Below are 23,023 nucleotides of genomic sequence, written 5' to 3'. Positions count from 1 at the left end.
TTTACGGAGCAAACTCGGAGGAAGGTGCTTCATAGATTGGCGGTGGGCAGACTGGAGCCTAGGAGGCCAGCTGCAGGGCCAGGCAGTCCAGCATGGGGTGATGAGGTGGGTCAGGCTCAGGGAGAAGCAGGAAGGAGAAGCGACAGAACGCAGGAATGCAGAGGTGGCCGGGAGCTGCTGTCGCCGTTCCTGAGGTGTGTAGCCGTGGACATTGCCTGGCTGAGTAACTCTGGGCATTGTTTAGCTTAGTCTGTTGCTGATACTGCCTGGAGAGATCATATGGTCACTAGCTTGTTTGTCATTGTTGTTGTGTGTGACTCTGGGAAAGGGTCTTCTGCCTCTTTCTTTCTTTCTTCTATTTCTCTTGAATATTACCATTTGCATTCAAACTTGGAATTCTCCTGAACCAATTAGAGAGAGTTCTGATTTGGACACTAGCTCCAGAAAGTCACTAACTTCCCATTTATCTTTCTTTTATCTCCATTCTATGGAATTTTCCAGCAATAATACTATTCTCCAGAAATGCATTCTAGGTGAGACCTTTTTTTTTTTTTGAGACAGAGTTTTGCTCTGTCACCCAGTATGGAGTGCAGTGGGACGATCTCGGCTCACTGCAACCTCCACCTCCCGGGTTCAAGGGATTCTCCTGCCTCAGCCTCCCAAAGTGCTGGGATTACAGGCGTGAGCCACCGCGCCAGGCCTAAGTGAGACCTTTTTTGGTCTCCATATTTGAGAAAAAACAGAGTAATAAGTGCTTTCTTTTGTCCAAACACACTAACGTGTCCAAACACACTAACTTCTGGAGAGTGACTGAAATTCAGGTACTAGAAGTCTACTATGGTTTGAAGGTTTGTGTTCCCTCTAAATCTCATGTTTTGAAATGTAATCACCAATGTCACAGTGTTAAGAAGTGGGGCTGGCTGGGCACAGTGGCTCATGCTGATAATCCCAGCACTTTGGGAGGCCAAGGCCGGCGGATCACGAGGTCAGGAGATGGAGACCATCCTGGCCAACATGGTGAAACCCCGTCTCCACTAAAATACAAAAATTACCTGGGCATGGTGTCATGCACCTGTAGTCCTGGCTACTCAGGAGGCTGAGGCAGGAGAATCGCTTGAACCTAGGAGGCAGAGGTTGCAGTAAGCCAAGATGGTGCACTGCACTCCAGCCTGGGCAACAAGAGTGAAACTCCTTCTCAAAAAAAAAAAAAAAAAAAAAAAAGTGGGGCTTTCCAGAGGTGATTAAGTCATGACAGTGGAGCCCTCGTGAGTGGCATTAGGCTTGACTGACTTACAAAAAATCTTAACCAACTGTGTTCAGCCCTTTTCCCCTTCTGCCCTCTGCCATGTGAGGTCACAGTGTTCCTCCCTCCCGAGGATGCAATGTTCATGAAAGCAAACACTGGACCCTCACCAGGCAACAAACCTGCTGGTGCCTTCATCTTGGACTTCCCAGCCTTCAGAACTGTAAGAAATAGATTTCTGGGGTTTTTAAAAATAAATTGCTCAGTCTGTGGTATTTTGTTACAGCAGCAGAAACAGACTAAGATGGGGGATCAGATAGGATACTTTTTTTTTGAGACGGAGTCTCACTATGTCACCCAGGGTAGAGTACAGTGGCGTGATCTTGGCTCACTGCAACCTCCACCTCCCAGGTTCAAGCGATTCTCCTGCCTCAGCCTCCCAAGTATCTGAGATTACAGATGTGCACCACCATGCCGGACTAATTTTTGTATTTTTAGTGGAGGTGGGGTTTTACCATGTTGGCCAGGCTGGTCTTGAACTCCTGACCTCAAGTGATCTATCCATCTCAGCCTCCCAATGTGCTGGGATTGCAGGTGTGAGCCATTGCACCCGGTCTACTTTTTACTGAGAGACTCAGGGATACTATGCCTTCCATAGAATTCAAACTTTGACTCAACAACAAAAGCAAAAAATTCTGTGTATCACTGGCTTTTGAGATTATTTGTAAAATGTAGACATCACTGAATGCCAAATGCCAAGAATAAAATTTCTTCTAAATTCATCATGAGCGGCTTCTGGTAAAATAATATGGCCTGCCAAAATCACCTTTTTTTTTTTTTTGAGACCGAGTCTCGCTCTGTCACCCAGGCTGGAGTGCAGCGGCGCGATCTCGGCTCACTGCAAGCTCCGCCTCCCGGGTTCACGCCATTCTCCTGCCTCAGCCTCTCCGAGTAGCTGGGACTACAGGCGCCCACCACCACGCCCAGCTAATTTTTTTGTATTTTTAGTAGAGACGGGGTTTCATCATGGTCTCAATCTCCTGACCTCGTGATCCGCCCGCCTCTGCCTCCCGAAGTGCTGGGATTACAAGCGTGAGCCACCGCGCCTGGCCAAAATCACCTTTAATGTTACAATTCACAAATTATCAAATCTCTTGTTTTTGTCTTTTGCTATTTCATTTACTGTTTCCAAGCTTTTAGATAAGTTATAATTCTCTGAAGATATCATAACTGTTTCTGTTTTCACTACTTTGTTATGACTTGATTTATATGTTTAACTGTTAAATCTCAAGTTTTTGGGGGGCCAGGCGCTGTGGCTCACACCTGTAATTCCAGCACTTTGGGAGGCCGAGGTAGGTGGATCACCTGAGGTTAGGAGTTTGAGACCAGCCTGGCCAACATGGTGAAACCCTGTCTCTATTAAAAATATGAAAATTAGCCGGGCATGGTGTCAATGCCTGTAATCCCAGCTACTTGGGAGGCTGAGGGAGGAGAATCACTTGAACCCAGGAGGTGGAGGTTGCAGTGAGCCGAGATCACGCCACTGCACCCCAACCTGGGCAACAGAGCAAAACTCCATCTCAAATAAATAAATTAATTAATTAATAAGAATAAGATTTTTTTGGCATAATGTAAGTTAAATTGTTTTTGATATTGCTAGCATGAAGAAATACATTTACAAGGGGTTTTACTTCTCCACAAAGCAGATAATTTGCATGTTTTGTAAACTGCTTAGTATGGTATAAATGTTAGATAATTTAAGCCAGAGGAAAAAGATTTTTCTCACTCCACCACTCCCTTGGAAAATATTTAAAATACAGTAGTCATATTTCTAATTTCCCTTTGAAGGTACTTTTGGATAGATTCCAGGAAAACGACCCTTTGTAAAACAGATGAATGTTTCATCTAAAAATTTGGTCTGCTTTGTAAAAAGTTAACTACCAAACATGTTTAAGTGTCCATGTTAGTTACTGTGGTACAAATTATACTCAGTAGAAGTTTCACGCTGAGAAAAACCATGAAGTGCATAAGATGAATGCATTCATGGTAATTATGCTCTTCAGGAGCTAGAAAATAACTACTTAGGAAGATTATGCATGAGAGTAATTGCTGTTTAATGGAGAAAAACTGGGGAAAATAATTATAAGAGTAAAGAAGACATTTCCTGACCATCTGTCATTTAAAAATCAGAAACAAAAAAAGGAAACATAGCATGTTTTTCAGAAAGACTTGGAAATGATGACAAAAGGCAATACTCTGGTGGTGCACGCACAAAAGAGCTCTCAGAAGAGTCTGAGATTACTATATAAAAATGGTCTAAACACCCAAGGTGTATTTACTATTACAGTTAGTCACCTTTATTTGACATTTGTATGTAGCCAAGAGGAGAGAACAAACCCAACGGAGATATCCATTACTGGAACCAGGAAACACCAATAAGAAGACATTTTCTCCCACTAGAAGAAAAAAAAGGTGACTATAGGGAAAAACAGTCTTCTTTTTTTTTTTTTTTTTGAGATGGAGTTTTTGCTCTCGTTGCCCAGGCTGGAGTGCAATGGCACGATCTCGGCTCACCGCAACCTCTGCCTCCCAGGTTCAAGCAATTCTCCTGTCTCAGCCTCCCCAGTAGCCGGGATTACAGGCATGCGCTACAACACTTGGCTAATTTTGCATTTTTAGTAGAGACAGGGTTTCTCCATGTTGGTCAGGCTGGTCTCGACTTCCTGACCTCAGGTGATCCACTCACCTCGGCCTCCCAAAGTGCTAGGATTACAGGTGTGAGCCACCGCAGCCAGCCGAAAAGCAGTCTTCTATTTATCACTTTGAATTTCCTATTATGTGGAATGCATTGAAGAAATATTAGTAAGCTAATAAAGGACTATATTGTTACAGGCTTTATTCCCATAACATTTTATTGGTGGTCTCTTCTGCTGAAGCAGGTATTCTTAAGGCTATAGATAGGCTGGGCATTGTGGCTCACACCTATAATCCCAGCACTGTGGGAGGCTGAGGCAGGTAGATCACTTGAGGTCAGGAGTTCAAGACCAGCCTGGCCAATATGGTGAAACCCCATCTCTACTAAAATTACAAAAATTGGCCAGGCAAGATGGTGCGTGCCTATAATCCCAGCTACTCAGGAGACTAAGGCAGAATTGCTTGAACCCAGAAGGTGGAGGTTGCAGTGAGCCGAGATCGCACCACTGCATTCTAGCCTGGGTGACATAGCGAGACTCCATCTCAAAAAAAAAAAAAAAGAGGGGGCCTATAGATATTAGCCACTGAAATGTGCCTATCAGAGTCTCCAATCCTGACTTGGAGGAGCTGACAATCTGGATGTGGAGGAAGAAGCAACACCATGAATTATTCAGTGTGACTGGTTTGCTGTTGTTTAACAATACAGGAATTAATAACCAGACAAGACAATAATACAAGAGATGTGAGGCAGTATGTGATTAAGGGTGCAGCTGGAAGTAATCTCTCTCCTCTAAATTTCTGGAACACTTTAGCTGTGTTCCTTATGACACTTTCCCCTTTCTCTCTGTTGCTACTGTTATTTCTTGTCTTTTTCTCTTGACAACAGTGAACTACTGCAGGGCAGTTCTATGTCTGATTCGTCCTTGATTCCCCACACAGAGCCTAGCCTAGGCCTGCCTAGCACTGCTGCCAGGAATTATTTATTTCAATAAAATGAGGGACATAGGGGATAAGTTTTGGGTGTGAAGAGGGAGAGGGGAAGGGTGTTGCTTGCTGTGCAGATTCTCACTTTGGGCAAAAATAGATTGTTTTTTTTTGAAACGGGGTCTCACTCTGTTGCCCAGCCTCCCGAGTAGCTGGGACACATCACTATGCCCAGTTAATTTGTGTGTGTGTGTGTGTGTGTGTGTGTGTGTGTGTGTGTGTGTGTGTGCATTTTTTATAGAGACAATGTCTCACCATGTTGTCCAGGCTGGTCTCAAACTCCTGAGCTCAAGCAATCTGCCCACCTTGGCCTCCCAGAGTGCTAGGATTACAGGCCTGAGCCACTGAGCCCAGCCTTTATGTATGTGTGTCTGTGTGTATATAAAAAATTATCTGGAAAGCTTTAAAAAAGATCCAGAAATACCCAGGCAGAGAGACACTCACTGCAAGCTCCACCTCCCAGGTTCACGCCATTCTCCTGCCTCAGCCTCCCGAGTAGCTGGGACTACAGGCACCTACCTCCACTCCTGGCTAATTTTTTGTATTTTTAGTAGAGATGGGGTTTCACCGTATTAGCCAGGATGGTCTCGATCTCAGCCTCCCAAAGTGCTGGGATTACAGGCGTGAGCCACCACGCCCGGCCATGAATTAATATTTATGAAGTACTTGAAACACTGTCTAGCACAAAGTAAGGACTCAACGAGTTCAGCTTTTATTATTTTTTTAAAAGTATTTTCTGTATTGTAGCCCCTTGACCTAGATGAGAAAGTTGAGCTTAAACAGGTTAAGTCAAAGACTGCAATCTGGTCACTCACTGTTGGCTTGCCTGGTTTAAACAAATGTTTAAATGGATTGCAACCATTTGGAACCTGAGAGGTTTCATATGAATATGAAGAATTCTGGCTTATTTGAGTAACGGGATAATCTCTTAGCACTGGGCCAGCATTCCTGCAATGCACCCTTTGGCTCTTGCTGACCAGTGGCTTCTCGTTGCAGATGGAGCCTGCACTCTCCAGTTCATCACCACCCCAGCATCCCTACTCTTGCATCTAACGCTTTCCGCCATTTTGCACCACCTGCCTGGCCCTTATGGGCAACTCAAGGAAGAAAGGAAAGAAGAGATAGAGGAAAAATGGATTCAACAAATGAAAGTGTTCTTTCTGACTATTGCTGTGTTTACAAACATTTTAATCATCAAAACATGCTTTATTTGATAGAAGGATCAAATCTGCCTTTGTAAAACAAGAGACTATTTTAATCATTAAGACAACACACGTTTGATTTGGAGGCGTGTTCTCATTCAAAACCTTGCAAAATATAATTTCTTCTTGTCTGGGAGATGGTGTCTTTCTTTGGGGAGAACCTTGACAGAAATGTCTATGAATGTGTCTGTAGAATGAGGATAGGCCAACAAACATATTTTGAAATATTTTTTCTTTCTTTTAAAAAAATAGATACTTTAAAAAGAAAATGCTTATTTAAATTACATAGCTCTTTTTTTCATTCTCAGTCATCATTTGTGGTTTCAATCAGTATTACATTTATTCCCCAGAGCTAGGATTGCTGTGTTTTTAGAAAGGGAGCCTGTTTGAAGGGACTCTATACTCTTGCAGTAATTAAAATCCTTTTAGGAATCTTTGACTTTGACTTACTGCTCTGTTTTAAATTACTGAAATTATTCAATTTCCCCATTCTAACCCAGGGAAGGCTGTAGTTGTTTTCATTTATAATGGCACAATACAGGTTTAAAGATAGCTGTCTCCACATGAATGCATCTGCAAATCCATCTCTCTTCTCCCTTCTCCCATCCAGGTTAAGAAGCTCCACTGTGCTCTGTCCATCGCAAGTTGAGAAGTGAGGCCCCAGCTGTCACATACAGTGAGTGAAGAAGCTGAGCTTCCCTCAAAGTCTGGGCCTGTATGATTTTATTTTTTTTGAAACAGAGTCTCACTGTTTTGCCCAGGCTGGAGTGTAATGGCACTATCTCAGCCCACTGCAACCTCTGCCTCCCAGGTTCAAGCGATTCTTCTGCCTCAGCCTCCTGAGTAGCTGGGATTACAGATGTGCACCATCACACCTTGCTAATTTTTGTATTTTTAGTAGAGAAGGGTTTTCACCATGTTGACCAGGTTGGTCTCGAACTCTTGGCCTCAGGTGATCCACCCGCACAGCCTCCCAAAGTGCTGGGATTACAGGAGGGAGCCACCACGCCCGGCCTTCTATTTGCTTTATATTTATCTTTCCAAACTCTCTCTCCCACCCTTCTTTTAAAATTGTATTTCAAATTCATGATTTTGTTTTAGCTAAGCTTCTTTTTTTATTATTATTTTTCTTTTTTTTTTATTTTATTTTGAGACAGAGTCTCCCTCTCTCCCCAGGCTGTGGTGTGATCTCAGCTCACTGCAACCTCTGGCTCACTGCAACCTCCACCTCCCAGGTTCAAGCAAATCTCCTGCCTCAGCCTCCCGAGTAGCTGCTCAAGCCCCCAGGTAATCCGCCCGCCTTGGCCTCCCAAAGTTTTGGTTACAGATGGCCATGACCCGACCTTAGGTAATTTTTTTTTTGAGACAGAGTTTCACTCTGTTGCCCAGGCTGGAGTGCAATGGCATGACCTTGGCTCACCGCAACCTCCACCTCCTGGGTTCAAGCAATTCTCCTGCCTCAGCCTCCAGAGGAGCTGGGATTACAGGCATGCACCATCACGCCCAGCTAATTTTGTATTTTTAGTAGAGACGGGGTTTCTCCATGTTGAGGCTGGTCTCAAACTCCTGACCTCAGGTGATTCACCCGCCTCGGCCTCCCAAAGTGCTGGGATTACAGGCATGAGCCACTGTGCCTGGCCTTAGGTAAGTTTCTTAAAGGAAATGCAGACTTCAATTACTTTCACCTTGCCTGTATATAAAAAATTATCTGGGAAGCTTTAAAAAAGATCCAGAAATACCCAGGCAGAGAACAAAGGGAATTTGCTCCCTGCTCCCATAGAGACATTAAATTGAAATTGCTTGGATCAGCCAGGCACGGTGGCTCATGCCTGTAATCCCAGCACTTTGGGAGGCCAAGGCTGGCACATCATGAGGTCAGGCGTTCGAGACCAGCCTGTCCAACATGGTGAAACCCGTCTGTACTGAAAATACAAAAATTAGCCAGGCCTGGTGGCACATGCCTGTAGTCCCAGCTACTTGGGAGGCTGAGGCAGGAGAATCCCTTGAACCCAGAAGGCAGAGGTTGCAGTGAGCCAAGTTCGTGCCACTGCACTCCATCCTAGGTGACAGCGCAAGACTGTGTCTCAAGAAAAAAAAAAAGAAATTACTTGGATCCTAAGAATGGGTATTTTTTTAAATTGTGGTAGAACAAACAACAGCAACAACAACAACAAAAAACCCACAACGTAAAATTTGCCATTTTTTTTTTTTTTTTGAGACGGAGTCTCGCTCTGTCACCCAGGCTGGAGTGCAGTGGCACGATCTCGGCTCACTGCAAGCTCCGCCTCCCGGGTTCACGCCATTCTCCTGCCTCAGCCTCTCCGAGTAGCTGGGACTACAGGTGCCCGCCACCACGCCTGGCTAATTTTTTGTATTTTTAGTAGAGACAGGGTTTCACAGTGGTCTCGATCTCCTGACCTCGTGATCCACCCGCCTCGGCCTCCCAAAGTGCTGGGATTACAAGCATGAGCCGCCGTGCCCGGCCCAAAATTTGCCATCTTAATCATTTTTAAGTGTACAGTTTAGTAGTGTTAAGTAAATTTACATTGTGATGCAACAGATTTCCAGAAGTTCTTCATCTTGCAAAGCTGAATCCCTACACCCTTTTTTTTTTTTGAGACAGAGTCTTGCTCTGTTGCCCAGGCTGGAGTGCAGTGGCATGATCTTGGCTCACTGCAACCTCCACCTCCCGGGTTCAAGCGATTCTCCTGCCTCAGCCTCCCAAGTAGCTGAGACTAAGGCGCTCACCACCATGCCCGGCTAATTTTTGTATTTTTAGTAGAGATGGGGTTTCACCATATTGGCCAGGCTGGTTTTGAACAGCTGACCTCGTGATCTACCCGCCTCGGCCTCCCAAAGTGCTGAGATTACAGGCATGAGCCACCGCGCCCGGCCATCTACACCCATTGAACAACTCCCCACTTCCCCTTCTCATCAGCTCTTGGCAACCACCATTCTACTTTTTGTTTCTATGAGTTTGACTACTTTAGATGCCTCATATAAGTGGAATCATACAGTATTTGTCTTTTGTGGCTTATGTCACATAGCATAATGTCCTCAAGTCTCATCTATGTTGTAGCATGTGTCAGCATTTCCTTCCTTTTTAAGGCTAAAAAATATTTCATGGTATGTACATAACAACATCTTCTTTTTTCTTTTTTTTTGAGATAGAGTCTCGCTGTGTTGCCCAGGCTGGAGTGCAGTGGTGCGATCTCGACTCACTGCATGCTCCGCCTCCCGGGTTCTTGCCATTCTCCTGCCTCAGCCTCCCAAGTAGCTGGGACTACAGGTGCTCACCACCACAACCGGCTATTTTTTTGTATTTTTAGTAGAGACAGAGTTTCACCATGTTAGCCAGGATGGTCTCCATCTCCTGACCTTGTGATCCACCCGCCTCGGCTGGGATTACAGGCCTGAGCCACCGCGCCGGCTCATAACACATTTTCTTTATCGATTCATCTATCGATGGGCATTTAGGTTGTTTCCACATCATGGCTATTGTGAATAATGCCGTTGTGAACACGAGTGTGCAACTACTATATATCTTTCCTCTTTAAGGCTGAATAATATTTCATGGTATGTATATAACACATTTTCTTTATCCATTCATCTATCGATGGGCATTTAGGTTGTTTCCACATCTTGGCTATTGTGAATAATGCCACTGTGAATACGGGTGTGCAAATACTATATCTCTTTGAACTCCTGCTTTCAATTCTTTTGGATATGTAGCTAGAAGTGGAATTGCTGGATCATATGGTAAGTATATTTTTAATTTTTTGAGGAACCTCCATTCTGTTTTCCATAGCAGCTGCATCATTTTACATTCCCACGAACTGCACAAGTGTTCCAAAGAGCATGGGTATTTTTAAAAGCTCTTTCAGTAGAAGCTTTCTGTTTATTATCTTTTGCTTTCCTTTTTTCTTCTCCATCATTGCCTTAACACAACCTATCTCGTTTGCCTGGACTAACTGATTGATTTGATAAATTTTCATGTATTTTCTTTCTTTTTCTTATTGGAGGCTATACAATTCAATTCTTTTACAATAGACTTTAAATTTTTTTACACGTATATTATTTAATAAATACTTTTTTCTCTCTCTCTCTTTTTTTTTTTTTTTGGAGACAGGATCTCACTCTGTCACCCACGCTGGAGTGCAGTGGCATGATCTCGGCCCACTGCAACCTCAGCCTCCTGGGTTCAAGCAATTATCATGCCTCAACCTCTGGAATAGCTGGGATTACAGGGGCACACCATCACCCCCGGCTAATTTTTATATTTTAGCAGAGACAGGGTTTCACCATGTTGGCCAGGCTGGTCTCAAACTCCTGACCTCAGGTGATCCACCCACTTTAGCCTTCCAAATTGCTGGGATTACAGGCCTGAGCCACCATGCCCGGCCATAAAATACTTTTTTCTAACAAAATCGAAAGTTTTTACTGTTTTTATCTTTTCTTAAACACATTGTTTAACAAGTATTTTAAACAATTTAGTTTATTAAAGTATGCTTGAATAATTTGTTGTATAACTTTACCTCCCACCCCATCATAATAGTGTTCTCTGGAGGTTTAATATTCTTTTAAGCACCCTCACCCCATAATTGTTTTTCACAATTGTTAAATAAATTTTCTGACATAATTTGTCAATTTGTGTGCTAAAATCTGTTTTCTGTGTACAAATGTATCTGAGTCACTTTTCTTCTTGCTACTTTCAAGAAGACCTGCTACAATACAAGGTATTATTCAAAATATGTAACAGCCAGGGCCCTGGAATCAAACTGAGCTGACCAATCAGCATGCTCTCTTCCTGCGGGGGCGGGGAGCGGTTGAAGGAGAATGGGAGGATTGTGGTAGCGGGGAGCAGTGGAGAGACAGGCACTCACCAGCCAGAATAGGGCACTAACCCATCAGAATGGGCACTGACTTTAAGCAGTCTCTTTGTTCACACCAGTGCTGCTGTCCTTGGTGACTGTCAGCCCCAGCCTTCAGAGAGAGAAATAGAGACAGAGACAGAGACTATATGCAGTATTTTTTTTTCTTTTTCCCGAGATGGAGTCTCACTCTGTCACCGAGGCTGGAGTGCAGTGTCGCAATCTCGGCTCACTGCAACCTCCGCCTCCCGGGTTCAAGTGATTCTTCTGCTTCAGCCTTCCGAGTAGCTGAGATTACAGGTGCACGCCACCATGCCCTACTAATTTTTGTATTTTTAGTAGAGACGGGGTTTCACCATGTTGGCCAGGCTGGTCTCGAACTCCTTACCTTGTGATCCACCCGCCTCGGCCTCCCAAAGTGCTGGGATTACAGTCATGAGCCACTGTGCCTGACCTTTTTTTTTTTTTTTTTAAAGATATTTACTGTTCTAGTGTGGAATATTGCCTGGAATGGAATGGTTTAAATATTACCATAGTGTAGTTTAAAATATAAAATGGGATTTGGAACCTTATTATGATAAATTTCTGTATATGATGTATGTGGTTGCCTCCCCCCGCCAAGGTAAGGAACCCTTTTACAGCATGTTGAGAAGGTATTTTTTGGTATGAAAGAGTGACAGGCCTTTAAATCTTTCAGGGATACATATAAGCATAAGGATTCAGCCTCTATGGGGAAGGTGTGTGCAGCACTCAAAGTTGCTAACATCAACTTCCTAACTTTCAGCCAGGGTTCTCACTGCATTTGGCATGGCTCTTATGAGAGAGTGGAGAATTTCTGACAGCATAGCACACTAGCTTCTGACAGATGGGGTTAAGCTGCCAAAAATGACAATCAGGGATTCAATAAGCAATTTTGATCATTAAATCGATTTTATATTATTACTTTTTTTTTTTTTTTGAGACGGAGTCTCGCCAAGTCACCCAGGCTGGAGTGCAGTGCGCAATCTCCCTCACTGCAAGCTCCGCCTCCCGGATTCACGCCATTCTCCTGCCTCAGCCTCCTGAGTAGCTGGGACTACAGGTGCCCGCCACCATGCCCAGCTAATTTTTTTTTTTGTATTTTTAGTAGAGACGGGGTTTCACCGTGTTAGCCAGGATGGTCTCGATCTCCTGACTTCGTGATCTGCCTGCTTTGGCCTCCCAAAGTGCTGGGATTACAAGCGTGAGCCACCGTGCTCGGCCTATATTATTACTTTTTATTAGGTTGGTGCAAAAGTAATTGTAGTTTTTGCCATTACTTTTAATGGCAAAAACCGCAATTGCTAATCTTCCGTTTGTCATAGGACTTTAAAACCATATATTTCCCCTCAATTTTATTCTCCTTTTGGTTTAATAGTTGTTAAGACATTTTTTCATAATTAGCACAGTATGTTTGACTGCAGACCCTTCTTTTTTTTTTTTTTGATGGAGTCTCACTCTGTCACCCAGGCTGGAGTGCAGCGGTATGATCTCGGCTCACTGCAACCTCCGCCTCCCAGGTTCAAGCAATTCTCTGCCTCAGCCTCCTGAGTAGCTGGGATTACAGGCGCCCGCCACCATACCCAGCTAATTTTTGTATTTTTAGTAGAGATGGGGTTTCACCATATTGGCCAGGCTGGTCTTGAACTCTTGACCTCGTGATCCACCCACCTCGGCCTCCCAGAGTGCTGGCATTACAGGCGTGAGCCACTGCGCCTGGCCAACTGCAGACAAATTTATGATACTTCTAGGCTATAAATCTTTAGAATTCTGTGAATTTCAATGAAGTAGTTCTTCAGTTATATTTACATATGTTGTAAATATATATATATATTTTTTTTTATTATTATTTTTTTGAAACGGAGTCTTGTTCTGTCACCCAGGCTGGAGGGCAGTGGCATGATCTCGGCTCACTGTAACCTCCACCTCCCAGGTTCAAGCGATTCTCCTGCCTCAGCCTCCCGAGTAGCTGGGACTACAGACGGCCGCCACCACACCCAGCTAATTGTTGTATTTTTAGTACAGTCAGGGTTTCACCATATTGGCCAGGCTGGTCTTGAGCTCCTGACCTTGTGATCTGCCCGCCTTGGCCTCCCAAAGTGCTGGGATTACAGGCGTGAGCCACCGTGCCCGGCCTTGAATATATTCTTAGTTTAGGGAATCTTCCAAAATACAAAGCACTCCTAGTTAGGTATCAGTGAGTTTGAATTATTGGTAAGAGTTTCAATTGTTGACAAAATGCCAAAAATATTGTTTGATTTCACATAACAAGCTTGTTAAATATATATTTTTGTGGAAAAGAATGAAAAATTGTTTTATTTTACACCCGCATTGCAGTAGTTCAGCAGTGTAGATGCTGTTTTCCCTCAGCACCTTGAAGGTACTCCTCACTGGCTTCTTTGTGGCATTTAATCTCTCAGTTGAGAAGATGGTTGCCTAATTGTCATTCCTAATTGTCATTCCTTTGCTCCTAATCTGTCTTTTATCTCTGATAGCCCTTAAAATTTTCTTGTTGTTCTTGATGTTTTAAAATTGTTCTGTAATGATTTGACTTCTTTATCCTTTTGGTATGTAACATGCTTTTGTAAAAATTAACTTTCCCTTCATTTTCTTCTGGAGTCCTCACAATCTAACCTCAATACTCCTTCATGGTTCTCTCATGTTATTCTCGTCTTTGACCATGTTTACATGAAGTCCTCCCCTCCAATTCAGTAATCCCCTTTTCAAAGGTATCCAGCCTAGAGTTCATTTTTTCAATTGGTTTTTTAATTTTAATGTCTATTTTTAAATTTCTACTTGTTTCTCTTTCAGATCTACCTATTTCTTGTTGCATAATAAATTTTTTTTTTGCTTCCTATTTTCTTGTTCTTTTTTAACGGAGGAAATATCTTTATCTCTTTAAGTATCATAAGCACATTTATTTTCAATTCCTTATCAAGCGGTTCCACAAAATTATTATTATTATTATTTTATTTATTTATTTATTTGAGACAGTCTTGCTTTGCAGCCCAGGCTGGAGTGCGATGGCACGATCATGGCTCACTACAGCCTCAATCTCCCAGGCTCAAGCCATCCTCCCGCTTCAGCCTCCTGAGTAGCTGGAACTGCAGAAGTGAGCCACTACGCATGGCTAATTTCTTAATTTTTAGGTTAAGGTCAAGGTCACGCTGTGTTGCCGAGGCTGGTCTCAAACCCTTGACCTCTCAAAATGCTGAGATTACAGAGAAGAGCCACCATGCCAGGCCTAATTTTATCTAGAGTGAATTCATACTCTTAACTGGGGAGGTGGAATTCATATTCTTTCTTATGTAAAATATTTTAATGTGGTTTTGAATTTTACTTTGCAGGAGGCTATTCTGAGCGGAAAGAGCTGTAGTCTTTTATTTTCTGTTTCCTGTTCCCTCCATGCTCACTTTTTCCTACCTGACAGTATTGCCTTTACCTCCACATGGCAGCCTGGGACCTCAGTTCAGAAGCAGAAACACAGCATTTTTTCTTGGTATTCCTGCCTTACTTTGATATTGTAAATATCACAATATTTACAATATCAAAGTAAGGCAGGAATACCAAAAAATTAAACCCACTTGTCAATTTGAGAAAAATTTATAGGACTATGACATACATTAATTTGTCTTTTAAAAAATCTTCCAGGCCGGGTGCGGTGGCTCACCCCTGTAATCCCAGCACTTTGGGAGGCCGAGGCGGGTGGATCACGAGGTCAGGAGATTGAGACCATCCTGGCTAACACAGTGAAACCTTGTCTCTACTAAAAATAAAAAATAATAAAAAAAAATTAGCCAGGCCTGGTGGCGGGTGCCTGTAGTCCCAGCTATTCGGGAGGCTGAGGCAGGAGAATGGCATGAACCTGGGAGGCGGAGCTTGCAGTGAGCTGAGATTGCGCCATTGCACTCCAGCCTGGGCGACACAGCGAGACTCTATCTTATTTTTAGTAGAGACAAGGTTTAAGCTTCTATTAAAATGTTATATTTTTTTCTTTTGATTCCTTCATTACATCAGGCTCTGTCCTTGAATTCCTCTTTCCCAACTTCTACTTCCATAGCCTTAAGCCATGGGGTATCCGACTTTTTTCAGGCTCCATCACAAGAGGGAGCCCCATTGCTAGTCCCTATCCTCAAAGCTCTCTGCGTGATGTTGTCTACTGTTACTCTTCGCTACCCTGTGGGAGCCAAAGCCCTGGACATAAGAACAGAAGGCAAGTAGGTATACAGCTGCAATTCAGCTCTCTTCACTGTGTAATTTTTGTTTGTTTCTGTGTCATGGAGGTATGCACATTTTTGCATTCTGAACCAACTACATCATTTTTATTTCCCCTTTTTATAAACTTTTTATTGCTACATGTTTGAAATGAGGGTACAGGCTGAAGGTGGAAGAGGGGGAGAGAATGATCAAAGAATGAGGTTGACGCACCTCTTAGGCAGATATTAATTGTGTCCTTCTGCTTATATTCAAAGTGCAAAAGTTTAGGCTGGGCGCAGTGGCTCACACCTGTAATCCCAGCACTTTGGGAGGCCGAGGCTGGTGGATCACCTGAGGTCAGGAATTCAAGACCAGCCTGGCCAATATGGCAAAACATGTCTCTACTAAAACTACAAAAATTAGCTGGGCGTGGTGGCACGTGCCTATAACCCCAGCTACTAGCGAGGCTGAAGTAGGAGAATCACTTGACCATGGGAGGCGGAGGTTGCAGTGAGCAAAGATCGAATCGGCCTCAAAAAAAAAAAAAAGTTATGTTCATTTTTTATTTGACAAGCTATTTTATACATTTTAGTTTTTATTTCTTTTTTAAATTTACCAATAAAGCAAAGGCAAACCATTTAGTTTTTATTTCTGATTACAAAAACAATAACTTTTTTTTTCTTTCTTCTTTTTTTTTTTTTTTTTTTTTGAGATGGAGTTTCACTCTGTTGCCCAGACTGGAGAACAGTGGCCGATCTCAGGTCAGTGCAACCTCTGCCTTCTGGGCTCAAGCAGTTCTCCTGCCTCAGCCTCCTGAGTAGCTGGGACTACAGGTGCACATCACCACGCCTGGCTAATTTTTGTATTTTTAGTAGAGTCGGTGTTTCACCATGTTGGCCAGGCTGGTCTCAAACTACTGACCTCATGTGATGTGCCCACCTCAGCCTCCCAAAGTGCTGGATTACAGGTATGAGCTACTGCTCCAGCCACAGTAACTCTTAATTATAGAAAATTATTAAAATTCAGGAAAGGAGAAATACTAGTTTGGAAAATGGTGAGAGGGATGCTTTACGGATGCCTCCTCTTTGAAGATGTGCCTTGAAAGATGAGGATTTTAGCAGTAGGATTGTGAGGAAAGAAAAGAAAAAGGGTATTTTAAAGGGGGGGATGGAATCCAGATATGGAAATAAAAATATTCCACATGCTTCACAGGATATTGCTGGGTACATGGAGTAAGGGTGGATATACAGATAAAGCTGGAAATGATTTGGGATGAGATTTTGCAGATCTTGAATGTAAAGGAGTTTGGCATTTATTCTTCAGGAAATGAAAATTCAAGTTCTTGGCCGGGTGCGGTGGCTCACACCTGTAATCCCAACACTTTGGGAGGCCGAGGTGGGTGGATCACTTGAGGTCAGGAGTTCAAGACCAGCCTGGCCAATATGGCGAAACCCTATCTCTACAAAAAATACAAAAATTAGCCAGGTGTGGTGGCAGGCGCCTGTAATCCCAGCTACTTGGAAGGCTGAGACAGGAGAATTGCATGAACCCTGGAGTCGGAGGTTGCAGTGAGCCGAGATCGCTCCACAACACTCCAGCCTCAGGGACCGAGTAAGACTCTTGTCTCAAAAAAAAAAACAAAAGAAAAGAAAACAAAATCCAAGTTCCACATTTGTCCTTAAAAAAAATTCCTGTAAAGCTTTTTTTGTACCACAGCACAGAGAAGTACAATGTTACATTTGAGAATCACTATTTTGTTCATTTCCTGTGAGACAAGTTTGAATGTAAAATGGGAGGAAAAGCCTTGTATTTTAGTTCCTTCCTGATTCCCCCTCGCCCCCCCGAAGGTAGGCAGGGGCTGGGGAGGAGAGGAGTTCTGTATTCACTCTCCGCAATTAAACACAAGTAAAAATCCATATCTATCCCTAACGGTAAACAGTCACATAACCAGCACTTTAACTATAATCACAGAAAACGTTTTACGTTGCTACAAGAGCAAATGTATAATCAAGAAAGATTCTTTGTAATGTTATCTAAAACCTGAAAAGTCTGTAGTTTTGGTTGGTTGCCCAGTAAATTGAAAGGACTTTTTTTTTTAATCTTGGGTTTCGTTTTTCTTGGTCTAAGGCCCAATCTATTGCCAGTGGTGAGTCAGAAGGGATGCCTGAAATAGTTCTTGTGAAGTTATCTGTATTTGTGGCTTATCATCCATGGATGGCCAAGACTTTCTCATTCATCTATATATTTCACAAAAGCCTAGCACAGTGTTCCCATGTTAAATATTTGCTGAATTACAAAAAAGCGTTTCAACTCATCTGTCAAATATGTGAGACAACAAATAGCATTTTGTGATGTGTTCACGGATGTGTAGTTAGAATCATAAGGCCAAAAGTAACCCAGAGGTTTCCTTTTCCCTTTTCCTTGACCAGGAAGAACTGTCCCATGAACACTATTCACTGATGAGGGAAAAGTTCTGGTAAAGATATTTTTTCAAAATATTAAGATAAAACTAAAAGCACTTATTTTCAGAAAGTGATTATCATTAGCTAGAAAAATTGAATCACAAGGCCAGGCATGGTGGCTCATGCCTGTAATCCCAGCACTCTGGGAGGCCGAGGCAAGCGGATCACGAGGTCGAATTCCAGACCAGCCCGGCCAACATGGTGAAACCCTGTCTCTATTAAAAATACAAAAATTAGCCAGGTGTGGTGGCGGGTGCCTGTAGTCCCAGCTACTTGGGAGGCTGAGGCAGGAGCATCGCTTGAACCTGGGAGGCGGAGGTTGCAGTGAGCCGAGATAGCACCACTGCACTCCAGCCTGAGCGACAGAGCAAGATGCCATCTCAAAATAAATAAATAAATAAAAACAGAATTACACGTAAAATAGTGGTATCCAGCTTATGGGATGAGAGAGTAACGGAAGCTGGACCCCTCCAGAAACCTAAAAAAAAAATGAAGAAAAAAAGGCCGGGCGTGGTGGCTCACACCCGTAATCCCAGCACTTTAGGAGGCCAAGGTGGGTGGATCACAAGGTCAAGAGATCGAGACCATCCTGGCCAATATGGTGAAACCCCGACTCTACTAAAAATACAAAAATTAGCTGGGTGTGGTGGCGCATGCCTGTAATCTCAGCTACTCAGGAGGTTGAGGCAGGAGAATCACTTGAACCTGGGAGGTGGAGGCTGCAGTGAGCCAGGATTACGCCACTGCACTCCAGCCTGGCAACAGAGCGAGACTCCTTTTCAAAAAAAAAAAAAGAACAAAAAAATAGATTGGTGAGGCCGGGCACGGTGACTCACGCTTGTAATCCCAGCATTTTGAGAGGCCAAGGCGGGCGGATCACGAGGTCAGGAGATCGAGACCACGGTGAAACCCCGTCTCTACCAAAAATACAAAAAAATTAGCCAGGCGTGGTGGCGGGCGCCTGTAGTCCCAGCTACTTGGAGAGGCTGAGGCAGGAGAATGGTGTGAACCCGGGAGGCGGAGCTTGCAGTGAGCCGAGATTGCGCCACTGCACTCCAGCCTGGGGGACAGAGCGAGACTCTGTCTCAAAAAAAAAAAAAAAATAGATTGGTGAATATACTATACTATATTATGCTGTATTATAACATACCATATTATAATATACTAGCGATGCTCAAACTAAAGGAGCCCACAGATTTTGAAGAATATCATCATGAGGTAGAATGAGAGAAGGTATGAGGGGTCTTCTCACTTCTTACTTCTGTCCCTGTCTCCATAGGTAGCGGTGGCTGAAAGGAAGGACTGACACCTTTGTGCTACCAGAGCACTTTGCAGAGGAGCTGTTAGTGACCCTGTAGGAGTCTGCTGGCCATACATCTGGGTGTCACATCAAGAGAGCATGAGAAGTTGGACAGGAAAGGTCCAAGGCAAAATGGTTACTAAAGGCCGTCCCTGATCCTGACCCTAAAAGAAGAAAAGGCCCTTTGCTCTTGGCATGCTTTTGCAGGAGTGTCTCAGTCTGTTTGGGCTGCTATAACATTGACTGGGTGATCTGCCCACCTGGCCTCCCAAAGTGCTGGGATTACAGGTGTGAGCCACTGCGCCCGGCCTCAAGGTCAGGAGTTCAAGACCAGCCTGGCCAACATGGTAAAACCTGTCTTTATTAAAAATACAAAAATTAGCCAGGCATGGAGGCGCATGCCTGTAATCCCAGCTACTGGGGAGGCTGAGGCAGGAGAATGGCTTGAACCAGGAAGATGGAGGTTGCGGTGAGCTGAGATCGTGGCATTGCACTCCAGCCTGGCCAACAAGAGTGAAACTCTGTCTCAAAAAAATAAACAAACAAACAACAACGATGTGTTTCTTTTTTTTTTTGAGACGGAGTCTCGCTCTATCGCCCAGGCTCGCTCTATCGCCCACTGCAAGCTCCGCCTCCCGGGTTCATGCCATTCTCCTGCCTCAGCCTCTCCGAGTAGCTGGGACTACAGGCGCCCGCCACCACGCCCAGCTAATTTTTTGTATTTTTAGTAGAGACGGGGTTTCACTGTGGTCTCGATCTCCTGACCTCGTGATCCGCCCGCCTCGGCCTCCCAAAGTGCTGGGATTACAAGCGTGAGCCACCGCGCCCGGCCAACAACGATGTGTTTCTTCATGGTTCTGGAGGCTGGGAAGTCTTTGATCAAGACGACAGCAGATGTGGTGTCTACGGAGAGCCTGCCTTCTGGTTGGTGAGCAACACCTTCTCTCCGTGTCCTCACGTGGTGGAAGGGGAAGAGGCAGCCCTCTGGGGCCTCTTTCATGAGGGCACTAATTCCATTCATGAGGGCTCCCCTCTCATGACCTAATCACTTCCCAATGGGCCCACCTGCTAATACCATCCATCACCTTGAGGATTAGGTTTTTAATATGTGAAGTTTGGGGGACACAAACTTTTTGATCATAGCCAGCAGGTACATTGGTGTTGCTCTAAACTAAGGAAACAGAGAGGACTCTGGGAAATGCTCCTCCCTCCCGGGGGCTCCTAAGCTTTTCAAATATTTTCATCATTGCCATATATCTCTCCTCAACCACTCTACAGCCCTGGATTAGAATGTAGCATAAGCCACGACTTTCAATTTGCTTATAATCTGGTATAGAGATTTATTCATTCACTTAACATACATGCAAGCACCTACAATGCCAGAAAGACAGAACATTTGCCAAACAAAAGGTGCAGCTACTATATGCAATGAGATTTGGGAAGCTGTCTCTGGGGGTCGGTTAGCCTGGGAAGGCTTTATCAAAAACTCATGATTTGAAGTGGGACTTGTAAAATGGGTGGGATTTAGACTGGAGGAGAAGGAGGAGGTAATGCTGGAAGCACAGAGGTGTGAGTAGGAGACATGAGGGAATGCAAACTGGAAAGGGAGGTTCCAGGCCAAGCATGGTGGCTCACGCCTGTAATCCCAGCACTTTGGGAGGCCGAGGCAGGCAGATCACTTGAGGTCAAGAGTTCGAGACCAGCCTCGCCAACATGGTGAAACACTGTCTCTACTAAAAATACAAAAATTAGCCGGGCATGGTTGCAGGCACCTGTAATCCCAGCTACTCGGGAGGCTAAGGCAGGAGAATCACTTGAACTGGGGAGGTGAAGGTTGCAGTGAGCCAAGATCATGCCACTGCACTCCAGCCTGGGTGACAGAGCAAGATTCTGCCTCAAACAAACAAATAACAACAAAACAAATTTATACTTTAAAAGGGTGAATGCTGCTATGTAAATTCTATCTCAACTTTTTTTAAAAAATTAGACTATTTATTTATGATCCCTGAATGGAATTAAACTAAATGATAAAAATTTTCTTAAAATCAAGGTAGGAGTCACTTTTTAACCAAAGATTATATTCTTTTTTTCTCTTTTTTAACTTTTGTTTTAGGTTCAGGGGTTCATTATGCAGTTTTGTTATATAGGTAAACTGATGTCACGATAATTTGGTGTACAGAATATTTCATTACCCAGGTACTAAGTGTAGTACCTGATAGGTATTTTTAAAATATGAAACGCTTCATGAATTTGCATGTCATCCTTATGCAGGGGACATGCTAATCTTCTCTGTATCATTCCAATTTTAGTATATGTGCTGCTGAAACTGGCACCAAAATTTATATTCTACAGTATATGTCAAATGAAAATTGCATCTGATCTATGAATATTACTCTGGAAAAATCTCTTGAATTGTCCAGGGTATAGTAATAGTCAGGATTAATATATTCTGTACCATCTCTTAATAAATGCAGTGCAGCCAGTTTTTCCTCTAGCGTTGGAGTCCATCACTGTTGCTGTGGATCGGCAACAAATGAAGTCATTGGTTTGCATTTCAGGCCTCCGTCGTATGAAAAATACAGGTTGTGTGAACATAATTGACTTGTCAGAAATTAAAGACATAGATAATCCAATTTCTCTGAATTCTGTTTTTTGAGACTGAGTCTTGCTCTGTTGCCCAGGCTGGAGTGCAGTGGTATGATCTCCACTCACTGCAACCTCCACCTCCTGGGCTCAAGTGATTCTCCTGCCTCAGCCTCTCGAGTAGCTGGCTGAGCATGCGCCACCACACCTGGCTAATTTTTATTTTTATTTTTAGTAGAGACAGTGTTTCTCCATGTTGGTCAGCCTGGTCTCGAACGCCTGGTCTCGAACTCCTGATCTCAAATGATCCACCCGCCTCAGCCTACCAAAGTGCTGGGATTACAGCCGTGAGCCACCGCACCCAGCCTTGAATTCTTAAATTCTATTTACTTCATACTATTTCATCTAATTCCTTTTCCTCACTTGTATTTATCTTACGATTAAGTTTTCCTATCTAGTCCTAGTGAACCTTAACATTCTTTCGGGCGGCCGCGGGGGACCAAGGGCGGGCGGATCGGCGGGGAGGGGGCGGGGCGCGGCCAGGCCAGGCCCGGGGGCTCCGCATGCTGCCGCTGCCGCCGAACGCCCCCGCCGCCGCCCTAGCCGCGGAGCCGCGCGGAGCGGAGCCGGCGAGCTAACCCGAGCCAGCCGCCGGGCGTCCCGGAAGCGGCGGCGCAGGGAGGGGCCCGACGCGCGCACGTGACCCCGGCGGCCGCCGTGGCGGACAGCTGCAGCGCGAGGGGCGCGGCGTTGGCTGCCCCGGCCCGGGACCACGCGTCTACTTTCAGAGACCCGCCGGGGCCGCAGGAGAGAGCCCGGGCGGCGCGGGCGATGAGGGCCCAGTGAGGCGCCAAGTGAAGGTCACTGTCAAGTATGACCGCAAGGAGCTACGGAAGCGCCTCAACCTAGAGGAGTAGATCCTGGAGCAGCTCACGCGCCTCTACGACTGCCAGGAAGAGGAGATCCGAGAACTGGAGATTGACGTGGATGAGCTCCTGGACATGGAGAGTGACGATGCCCAGGCTGCCAGGGTCAAGGAGCTGCTGGTTGACTATTACAAACCCACAGGAGCCCTCATCTCTGGCCTGCTGGACAAGATCCGGGGCATGCAGAAGCTGAGCACACCGCAGAAGAAGTGAGGGTCCCCGACCCAGGCGAACGGTGGCTCCCACAGGGCAATCGCTGCCCCCCGACCTCGTAGAAACAGCAATACCGGGGGACCCTGCGGCCAGGCCTGGTGCCATGAGCAGGGCTCCTCGTGCCCCTGGCCCAGGGGCTTCTTCCCCTGCCCCCTCAGTTTTCCACTTTTGGGGTTTTTTATTGTGATTAAACTGATGGGACTTTAAAAAAAAAAAAAAACATTCTTTCTATATATAATACATTCTCCTGAAAAAACATAGTCTTCCCCAAGTAGATACAATTTTTATATTTTTATATTTTTTAATCTTTTTTGGTTTATTTTAAAACAC

At 44.4% G+C, this 23,023-nt stretch overlaps 1 long non-coding RNA gene, 1 other non-coding gene and 1 pseudogene across 2 annotated transcripts; 2 read left to right on the top strand and 1 right to left on the bottom strand.

Annotated features, from left to right (window-relative positions):
- Nucleotides 1–1,327: 1,327 nt before the first annotated feature.
- LOC116809479 (uncharacterized) lies at nt 1,328–19,525 on the top strand. Its single transcript, XR_009213610.1, has 4 exons — nt 1,328–1,466; nt 6,734–6,799; nt 15,105–15,229; nt 18,951–19,525. It is a non-coding gene; the product is annotated as an uncharacterized LOC116809479 (long non-coding RNA).
- A 1,672-nt stretch (nt 19,526–21,197) lies between these two features.
- Nucleotides 21,198–21,304, bottom strand: LOC116809762 (U6 spliceosomal RNA). Its single transcript, XR_004369947.1, has one exon. It is a non-coding gene; the product is annotated as a U6 spliceosomal RNA (small nuclear RNA).
- A 749-nt stretch (nt 21,305–22,053) lies between these two features.
- Nucleotides 22,054–22,817, top strand: LOC116809478 (protein phosphatase 1 regulatory subunit 14B-like; annotated as a pseudogene).
- The last annotated feature ends 206 nt before the right edge of the window (nt 22,818–23,023 follow it).

This window comes from Hylobates moloch, unplaced genomic scaffold, assembly GCF_009828535.3.
Source record: "Hylobates moloch isolate HMO894 unplaced genomic scaffold, HMol_V3 SCAFFOLD_1, whole genome shotgun sequence".
Lineage (NCBI taxonomy): Eukaryota > Metazoa > Chordata > Mammalia > Primates > Hylobatidae > Hylobates > Hylobates moloch.
The sequence above is the reverse complement of the archived record's forward strand: the minus strand, read 5'-3'. Positions and strand labels throughout refer to the sequence as shown.